The following is a 10512-nucleotide window of genomic DNA, read 5'->3' as shown; positions in this document are numbered from 1 at the left end:
ACCCAAAGAGCTTTGGTGTCTGAAGCTGTTTGGAGAGGCATTGGGACACAGAACAAGGAACACAGCAAAGTTCAGGGAGACCTTCCCTGTCACTGCCACAGAAAGGGCTAATAATAAAGCTGTTTTGGTCCTACCCTCTCATCCCATCCTATCCCTGCCTATGACTGTATCTTGAGGGATTTAGAAAGGGGGTTTGCAGCACTAATGTATTAATCCTTTCTACCCCAGTGTGAGTAGGTGCATGTAATCCCTGTTTTACAAGTGGATGATTTGAAGAACAGAGAGAAGAAATTATTTAGCTGAGACAGCATCAAAAGGCAGACCTGAGCTAGGGTAAGAACCCACGAGTCCTGCACTTTCCTGGCTCACAGGCTGGTGCCCTTCTGTGAACAGGTAGAAGGGTTTATAACTCAAATGTGTGGTGCTGCTAAAGTCCTGATTCCACAGGACAAGTTTTTTTATTTGCTGAGTCGCCTTCTGTATCAGTTAGTTTTGATAGGAGCTCCTGGTTGTTCTGAGAAAAAGGCTGAGGGTGCGTGAATGAAGGAGTCATTCTGGAGGCCAGCACAGATGAGAAATGTATTTTTTTAAGTGATGTGACAGCAAGAGCATGGGAGCAAACAATACAGTCTGTAAGAAAGCCGTATGTTTCTTGTGGCTATTGGGCAGGAGGTGAACTGCAGTAATTGTATACCTTAAGGTTTTTACTGGAAGTATGATTAAGCCATTCACACAATGGAGCAATTTAATAAAACCACACATATATTTCTCTTTTTTCCTTTTTTTTTTTCTTCAGAGCTGGAGGTGACATTTGAAAGGATAGTGGGATGTAGTTGAGGACCAGAGTTAGTTTCCCTCCCCCTTCAAATATAGCGCACTCTCCTCCATCTTTTTTTGAACCTGCTCTTGATTCCTGAGTCCTAGTAAACCCAGCTGGAACACGACAAGACCCTCTTCCTGGATTGAAGCAAAGGTGAGGTGTGCGTCTGCAGAGACATTTTTGTGTCTGAGTGTGGGCAGCAGCAAGAGGAAGGGCTGATGATTCCCCGCCTGTCTGTCAGTGCTGGGATTCCCCTGCATGTGTGTTGTCAATGGGGCACATGCGGATTTATGATTTTGTATAAAGCCCAGTTTCATTATGTATTGGGAGCACAAGCAGTCTTTGTGTACCGCAGGCTGAGTCACTGCTGCCTCCCAGTGAATTTTGGTGATGATTATTGAGTGTGGGCAGATGCAGCCTACTCTTTATAGCAGCTCGCTTGTATTTTTTTAATGAAGTTTTAAAATTTTTATATTGCTTTGACATCCTTTTCTTTGAGAAACTAATTTCTCCTGAGCTGAGTTTAGACACAAGAGCCACTTTATTACAGAAGGTGTTTGCTGTATCTCAGAAACTGACCTCTTTGGGGGAGGCTTTAGGCATACTATCACGAAATAGGATTCTGTCCTGCTGCTTCCCCATGTTCAAACCAAAATGAACAGGTGCTTTGAGCCCAATCCTTGGGAGGGAGAGGAGAGAGCATGAACAGAAAAGAGAATGAAGATCCAGAACGTGGGTGGAAAGCAGAGAGGTGCTTGTGTTCTGCTTCCACAACTGGGTGGGGTTGCTCCAACCTCAAATCTGCTTTCTCCCTTTTCAGCCCAAAAGCAGAGGTGCTGTCCTTCCCCACGTCTCCCCCAGATCAGTTTCAAACCGAGGCTGGGACTGAGATTATTTGGCTTGATTTAAACAGGGACGTGGGGTTTACAGAGGCAGTGTACCTTGTTGGCACCGGCTGGATGTACGTGAAACCCTCTGTGTTGGGTGCATTTCAGACATGGTCTTGCCAGAGCATAGCTCCCTGAAACTGGGAAAGGGGTACTGGCAAAAATCTCAGCTTTCACGTGTGTGGTGTATCTGTGGGACTTTAGCAGCCTAAGCAGTGTGGCTTTGCTGTGCTGGTACAGTGAAAGCGATTCTGCCCTCTTGCCTGATGCTGTTTGTATTGGTGTAAGTGTTCTTCGTCTGATACAGCCGCTGCTTATGGGAACAAGCTACCTGGATAATGAAACCTCTGGCCTGTAACTGACTCTGTGCTGAGGGTTGTACCAACATAATTATATGAATAAATGCACTGTTTGGTGAGCGGCAGAACTGGGGAGCCTGGCTTCTTAACCATCAATGTCTTGTGGCTGGATTCTGTGCTAAGGATTGATCTCATGATTCTGCCTTGCCACTAATGGGAGCATTAATAGGTTCTCTTCTCTCTGGTCACTTAGGGGAAGGCTGTTCTTGAGGTGCTAACTGTTCTGTCAGAGTACTCTCACAGTGACTGCTGTGTTGAAATGTTAGTTGCACAAGAGGTGCACACAAATTAGGTCAGCACAATTGCATAGGCCTTGATTATTTTATGTACCATGCACACACTCAACCCCACACCCCCCCGAAAGGATCCTGGTAACAGCATGTCTCTAGCTGATCAAGTCAACCTTGGCTAAGGAGCCTCCAATACAGGCATAGCATGTGCCTGGAGTTAAGAACTTCCCAGAACTGAAACCTATAGCACTGCCATGCCCTCTGCCTTGATAAGCCACAGTCGGTTTCTTAAGCCTACTCTCTATGATAATTTTAAGTTTGTATCCAGTGGCCTAGTAAAATGCAGAGTAATTTTTGGAGAGGAAGCATCTTTGTAACAACTTGTTCAGCAGTAGTGTGGTTGGGTATTGTAGAAAGAGACCCTTGAGTAATATTGGTGGCTAAAAGTAATCCAGGAAAATTCTCCATTGGGGGTGCAGGAGCCAGGCTGGGAGGAGAACTTGCTACCTGCTGTGACCTTGAGCAAGCAATACTCTAATCAGGGGCTGGGACATAAATGGCTTTTTAACATGTGGAAGTCCATTCATTGTTCATGGGATTGACTTCAGATGTCAATTATGAGCTTTTCAGTATTTTAAATGTACAAAACTTTGAAATTAGAAATTCTGAGGCTGTTGGGAGATTTGTTATTTTCATAACTGCAATTCTGATAATGTATATAAAATGACTAGGTCCCAAGGCAGTGGTTGGACTACTTTCATTACATCTTCCTTTAGTACTGTAAAGTAACATTACATGCTTTCCAGAAATAGTAACTGGCTGTAAGACAGCATCACCCACCCTGTGGATAACTCACGGCCACTTGATGCCAGGCGTGCAAGTTCTGTTTACTCAACAGTGTCCAGTAACAGACACCAGCTGGTGTGTGTGACCCCTGCTTGTAGAACATGTAAATAGGACTGTGAAAGCCTCAACTTTGAGGCAAGGGAGGGAAAATCCTAAAATTAGACCTAATGTGGCAGTTGTGGATTGGCTTGGTAAATACAGGTGCGTGTTCTGCAGCGACACGGGCTCTTCCTGGCTGCCTGCAGCTGAAGGAGGCAGGAAGCTTTGCAGGATGCCCAGTGCTCATTCCTCCTCTCAACTTCCTCAGGTGGGAGCCTCTTCACAGAGAAGCTGGTCGATTGAAGCATGGGCTTTTCAGCTATAGCACAAGTGTGTGTTTCTATTTCCTCTCCCTTTAAAGCCTCTTTTCAGCATCTTCTGAGCAGCCGTTCGCATTTCAGGTTGAATGTGATCATGTAGTTAAATCTACCTTAGTGGTTGAGTGAGGTCAGAGGACCCCATGAAAACACAGGAAGGCAACATTCTCAGTTTTAAGCAAGATTTCCATTAAAATTGCCCTTCAGAGAAGCAGACATATGTTGCCTTGCAGTGCTCCAGTGATTAAGACTGAGTAACACAGTTTTGTTCACCTTTGCTCAAATTTAGGGCAAAATACATTTTGGGAGATCATTGCTGAAACCAAAGGAGCCACTTGTTTATGATTTCCTCTTTACGACGGAGGTTCCTTACAAGCAGGCGTCAGGACTGTCTATTGAACTTCCTCTGGGTGGCCTTTTACTTTCTTTTTTTTTCTTTGCTTTTATTCTCTCACATCTTCAATAACTTTGTTTTATATTGGGGGGGGAGCCCCAAAATATTTATGAAAAGCTGCTTTTGTATACACATTTATTTGGTTTTGAATTAACTGTACATGATAGTATTTTATTTTTCCTTATCAAAAAATCACTCTGTATTTTCTTACTAATGGCAGATTCCTGTCTTACAAGTACTTGGGAAACTGGTATTGTACTTCTTCACAAGGAAGCAGGGAGAGATTGGTGCCTTTCTGGTGGTGGTTTGTTTTTTTTTTTTTAAACTGTGAGGGGGGAAAAAAGCAGCCATCTACCAAAAGTATTTTTCACAGGTTCTTCAAAACCTGGAAAGACCATCCTTTTCTTTAGAGCAGCCCCATGGCAAACTGGGATAAAGGGGCTGTATCTTCATAATTGATAGTAAATGTGAAATGTGTTAGGCTCTACAGCTGAAAGGAGGAACCCTTGGATCTGATAATGACCTTTGTAACCTTACTTCACTTCTGCTGTGTCCTAATTCATGACACCTGTATTGCAGACTTGTTCAGAATATTTTAGGTTAGCACCAAGTTTTTGGTTTGAGTTGTTTTGGTTTTTTTAACATGCAGATTTTAATGCAGGAAGGGCTATGCAATGCAGAGAGAACAGTTTTCTGAGCTCTTAGTGCTTGTTGCCTAACAGGGTGGTGATGTTTCTGTAGTATATTTATATATTTTTGTATATTATATTTTGTGGGATATAAATGTTGGGACAGTTGGCCAGCAACTGATGTTACAAATGATGAGTGCAAGTGTTTGAATTTAAGGTAGCTGGATTTAGAAGAGAACAGCTGAATAGAGAAAAAGGCTCTAACTTTCTTACTAGAAACAATCGGCACTCGTTTCACCTTCACCCCCCCAATAGAAAACAGATTGTACCAAATAAGTTCTCAAAGCTCAGCCTCCACTATCTGAGCTTTACGTGTGCTCCCCACCTGAGCGGGACGCAGAGGTCGCAGGATTACCTGACCCTGGACACCGGGCAGCTGGTGCCCGTACTGCCGCAGAGTCGCTGCCGCACTCGCAGGGAGGGTGGGCAGGGCCGCGCTCGCTGTACGTATGTACTCCCACCCATGTGCTTCCTGCAGGCTCTTCAGTGTGGAGGCTGTTTCTCTTTTTTTGGGTGTATGCCTTGCTGCAGGGCTCTGATCCAGAAGGGATAGCCCTGGTTGCTGTTGCCATGTTAATAATAATAATAATAATTGGTTTAGACTGCCAATTTAAAGGGTAAGCAAATAAACATCTGCTGGGATCAATACATAGAGCTAGGTTGCTGCAGCATCCACGAGCTGCCTGGTTTGTTGACACACATGCTTTAGTTCATGCCACCTCTCTCTGCTTTTCTCTCCTTCCCCTCCATTCTGGCATCGGCACACGTTCTATTTTTAAACCGTGCTGTGCTCTGTATTGCGGCATTTCTCTTCCTGAATTATTTATCAGTGTTTGGAGCTGAATGGAGTGTGCTACACTTTTTCCACCGCTCATTACTGCCCACGTGTCTGTCTTGAGCCATTGACAGATTTGGTTCATGTCAAATCACGCTAGCCTCAGCTAAGAGAGGGGCTGGAGGGGATGAGGGGGCTTGGTCGCAGCCTGTGCCAGTGCAGGATTATTCACATCTCTGTGTGTTTGATATGCTCTTTGCTGGGGCAGACAGGGAGGGGATGGTTGCCATGATAACACATCCTCAGCTGAGCCAGATTTGAATGGAAGGTCCCTTTTTAAAAAAGAAAATAAAAATTCTTTTCTACTGCCTGGAGACTGGCTTCAGCCTAGGAAGAAGATACCTCTATGCACGTGTGTGTGCTCGCACGTGCAGAGGAGAAAACAGCATCAGAGACTGTGGGCATGGCTGAGGTTGACTCAGAGCTCCTTGGGGGGGGATGTATAATTTTCACTTAATGGAAAATGGTAATTTCTGTTACATTCAAAACTCAACTCTGTTCCGCCCTGCCACATCCAGTGCAGGCACCCTTATCCATCAGAGATGGCAGCACAGCCTTTAAAAGGAGTGGGTGGGCAAGATGTTTCATCTCTGAAGGATTTTTCCAGCTACTCACTAAACTTAATTTGCCCTTCTTCCTTGAATGTCTCTCAGCATTTAATTTTCTCCTGCTATCCCTTTCTTTATTTTTCCCCTCTTCTCCTGGCTTTTGCCTTTGTTTTGTCCCTCTGAGCTGATGGATTTAGCTACTCTGCATCCCTGTTGCTTCTGGACTTTCTTCCTATTGGAGCTGGGGAGACTGCTGTCCTTTCAGTCAGACGGGAGGTGGGAGAGGTCTGGCTGGAGGAAAGAGCAGCCCGGTGGCTTTCCTGCTAGGGGAGGTGTCAGGGAGGGTAGAGGTGGCAGTTCTGCCTGCCTCCCTTCCCTTGCAGAGTCAGTCCAGAAACGTCTGCAACTAGAAAATTCACTCAATGCCATGTTCAGCTCCCACACTGGGAATGTCTTGCTAGCATGGAGCAAGTGTGTACTTTCCTGTGTGCTGACTCATTAGTGACATGAGGTTTTCTATGCCTTTGTGTCTTTGGCACAAAGTGGGGGGAGGGCTGAAGGGGGGTAGAATATGGAGGCTGAGGCGGTCCCAGTAACATTCGAGCAAGAGACTGGGCAGTGTGTGTTTTTTTTGAATGCCAAAGTGCCGTAGATGCAGCTTGCTATGAGCACTGTGGCTTTGAGCAGCCAACCAGCGCGATGTTCTGCAGTGCCCTGTGAAAACACAGCTGTGATTACTGCTAAGCTAAATGCTTTAGTCCAATGAAACCCAAAACTAGGGCAGTGTGCTTTTTTTTTTTTCTGCTAGGCTCCGAAGTGACGTACTAATCCTGCCTTACGATATAATTTCCAAATTATTCTCTCTTAGGCTAAATAAGCTTCTTCGAGGGTTCTTGTATCGTTTCTCTTAGTTTCAGGAGCCCCACCCCTGTCCTCACACTGGTTTTGGGTCTGGGGTGTGTAAGTGTAGCAGGTGCCTTTATTTTGTGTGTGTTCATGCAGCACTTGGAGTGATGCTGATTCCCAGCAGCAGGGTGAGCTGAGGACAGGGTGGGCCAGAGCTTGACTCTTGGATCTTACTTCTTTGGGCATAAGCCAAATTTGTGTCTCTTCTGGTAGTAGAAGTCATTCAGACAGAAGTCTTGATGGCCTTGGTTTCTCTGTCCTCCTCAGAATGCTGTCCTCCTCATGACTCTCTGACTTGTGACTTCTGAGAGTGAAGTCTCCACTGTACAGGTACTTTTTTTCTTCAATTCCCTTGTTCCTTTATTATGGCCTCTTCTGAGGAGATCTTGGGCCTGATACAAAAAACATGCTGGTTATAGGACTTACGTGGAGAGATCTTTCAGGTGGTCATAGTCTCTGAGGAATCCTGGCTGTTCTCCCTCTCTCCTATTTGTGTGCTCCATGGAAAAGGATGAGTAAGACCAAAACATCCTTTCTTCAGCCCCAGCTGTGGGGATTCTGCTGGTCTCCTGCCTTCAGCTTTTCCACGGGTGACTGCTTCGGTTCTGGATGTTCATGGAGCTGTTTTTGCAGGACGTGGTAGAGTAGGTAGTTTGCATCCTTCCCACTTCTTGACTCCAAACACAAAGAAGTCTTTCTGCTGCATCCATACTCCTGCAAAACAAACCAAAACAAGCCTGTGGCCTGGAGGACTTAGGAGGGATCTTTGGCTTGCTATGTTTGGTGGTTATTACAGTGTCTGCCTAAGAGTGTGCCCTGTCCAAGCTGATCCCTTAGCTCAGATGCTTGGTATATACCAGACAGTACCCTGAAGTTGAGTCACTTGAAGCAGCCAGCTCTCCACATCTCTTCTGCAGTCTGCATGTTCATAATGTCCTTGGAAGTATATGCTGTCTGGAGAGTGTGTTTCTACCTATGCACTTTAGTAATTAATGACAGCTTGCAGCCTGCTGCTGGATGCAATGAGCAAGGTCAGTTCTAATCTAAAAACAGTTCATGATACAGTTCTCCAGCTGCTTGAGGATTGCTTTCTCCCTCGTCCCCATGGTGCTGTGGTGGCTGAGGCTGGCAGAAGTGAAAGCACTGGTGTTTGACATGCCTGCAATGAGGAGTCTGTCCCAGGCTCTTTGGTATTTTTTTCCCCTTTGCTAAGGGGAGAGGGAGTTTTCTGGTCTGGGTGGATAAATGAATGTGTTTTAAGTCCATTGGAAATGCCCTTCTCCCTTTCCAGCTGCTGTAGGTGTCTGATGGAGGCTGCCTGGTACGTGTCTGTCACACGGGGGAGCCCAGTCCCTGGGCTGATGGTGGGGGTTTGCACCAGTGCCATCCCACCAGTTTGGTGTCACGAGTCTTGACTTTTTTTTTTCCCCTTCTGATGGGATTATATCCACTACCTAATTGACATGTCTTCTCTCAAGAGAAGCTGGGCTGGGCAAATTAGAGCCTAGGCTCATTTGATACATGTCTGCCAGAGAGGGAGGAAACATGTCTTGTTGCTTTTTTTCTTTGTTTGCTCTGCAATATTACTTGCTATGTTAGGCACAGGCAGGTTTCCTGCAAGCTGGGAGCACAGACAATACCTAGAGCTGCTGCATCTTTTCTGTGCCCCGCTTCCACTGACCTAGTTTCATTGTGTGCATGCATGCACACACACACACACACATGCAGTACCTCAGCAAATGGCTCTCAGGTGTGAAAGGCAGGAGCCTTCTCTGTAGGGCTTTGTCCAGGCTGCTGGTGGGGCTGACTTGCTCTTCCTTCTCCTCCTCCTCCTCCCACCCAGAATTTACTGTCTCCCCATCTAAGGAGAAAGATGCAGCTTAGGAAATCCTCTCACATACATTTGCTTCATGAAGATGAAATGCTGCCGACTCATAGTGATCATGGGCAGTGGTTTTTGAAAGAGCTGGACAAGCCTGCAGGAGGCTGCATCTGTGCTGTCTAGCGCAGGTGCTCATGTCCTAGGGCTGGAAGGCTTTCTCACTCAGAAATCTGTCCTTGCTGAGCCATCTGCCAGGCATCTAAGTGCTAGAGATCAGGTTTGCAGGGTCAGGTGATGAAGCTTTTCTTTCTGTTTTAATGTCGATGTTAAGAACTGACAGCGGGGTTTCAACAGAGGGTCCTAAAATGATTGTATGTTCTTGTTTGCTTAACATGCTTTGTCAGCTGGGTGTTTCTGAAAACAGGAAGACCTGGCAGAAGGGAAGAACAGGATCCAAAGTTCCCTCTTTTTATAGTACTAATCTTGTCACTGCGGGGCTCTGGAGTAGAGAGTGCCAGCAACTGTCCTTAATGATCCCGAGTTGAAGTGCAGCAGACCACAGATGTTCCTTAGCAAAATAAAGCTCTGTTAGTTTTACTAGGTTCTGTGGAGATTTTAAGGCTCTGTCTCTGGAGCAAGGATCCTTGGCTTGGGCAAGGCATGCAGGAGCACTGCCCCTGGGCTTGAACTCCTCTGTCCCTTTCTGTTTGTTCTTCATTTACAAAGTAGCTGCCAGAGCTGCTTCAGGGCTCAGAACTCCAGGTCTGAAACTCCAGGGGCCTGCCTGGGAGCTAGGTGACAGGAATAAACAAACACAAAAAGGGGGGAAAACCCTGATGCTGAGTTGTTAACCTAATCTGCCTGAATTTTGCAGTTTTGCTGGGTTCAGCTGCCACTGGGAGTCACTCTGAGCACATGGTTTCTGCCAGGGGACGTGAATGTCCAGACTGACTTCCTGCTGAGCAATCCATGGAGCTGTTGCAAACGCAGTCACTTGCTACCTCTTGGGGCTCACTGCGCCGCAGACTGAGAAACTGTCGTAGCGGAGCCCGGGAGCTCGGCTGCAGGCCCTCATCCTACAAGCCTGCACTGCTCAGACAGTAGTGACTGTTTCTCAAAGAGCTTGGGAGATCATGGTTCAGTTTCCTTGGACAGGCACCTTCATTTTAAAAGTTCTTTGCGGAATTGGGAGGAAAGAACTTGAAGTGGCCACAAATAGGAGGCATAAAAGGAACTTTAATCCTTTGGATTTGTCTTCCTTGCACCTTCTAGTGGGGAAATCTCATATAACATCCATGGAACTTTTGCCCCAGCCAGTGTGGGGGTCGATTAATTGTGGCCCTCTACTTGAAAATACTGGTATAGCATTGTAAGTGACTTTCACCTTACTACCCGCTGTCTGTCTTGCCCCTCTGTCATTCCTTTATTTCTGGTTCTCTAGCCATGGGACCCCCCCCTCTTCAAATGTCAGCCTTGCTGTGGGCAGAAGCAAGGAGCTGTTGACTGTAGCCAGGATCGCAGCAGTTTCAGCAGGAAGAGGTGGACAGCTGGCCAGGAACATTCACCTGCTTTCTGCATGGGTATGGCAGGCTTGATTCAGAAGGCTTTGAAGTGGATTAAGACAGAAGGTCATGCATACATTTAAACTTAAGTCCTTTGCAGAGCAGGGCTGCTTTACAAACTTGAACCTCAGTTTGTCATGGAACTGAAATGTACGGGTTTCTGTTGTTTGTTTCCTTGTTTTTTAAAAGCTTTGTTGGACTGTTTCTTTGGCTGTAGCAGGGGATCATTTAGAAGAAGCTGCATTAACTTAGCAAAAG

At 46.1% G+C, this 10512-nt stretch overlaps 1 protein-coding gene across 5 annotated transcripts in view; it reads left to right on the top strand.

Annotated features, from left to right (window-relative positions):
- Window positions 1–256: 256 nt before the first annotated feature.
- Window positions 257–10512, top strand: part of R3HDM2 (R3H domain containing 2) — a 50176-nt gene continuing 39920 nt past the window's right edge. For 4 of the 5 annotated variants that reach the window (XM_074853724.1, XM_074853725.1, XM_074853723.1 and 1 more), the window contains exons 1-2: window positions 257–333; window positions 797–973. The gene's annotated coding sequence lies outside the window, so the exon portion shown is untranslated. Of the gene's footprint in view, window positions 334–796; window positions 974–10512 lie in introns of those variants that run through there. The other variant, XM_074853728.1, reaches the window with a different exon arrangement.

This window comes from Strix uralensis, chromosome 33 (genome assembly GCF_047716275.1).
Source record: "Strix uralensis isolate ZFMK-TIS-50842 chromosome 33, bStrUra1, whole genome shotgun sequence".
NCBI classification, from domain to species: domain Eukaryota; kingdom Metazoa; phylum Chordata; class Aves; order Strigiformes; family Strigidae; genus Strix; species Strix uralensis.
The sequence above is the reverse complement of the archived record's forward strand: the minus strand, read 5'-3'. Positions and strand labels throughout refer to the sequence as shown.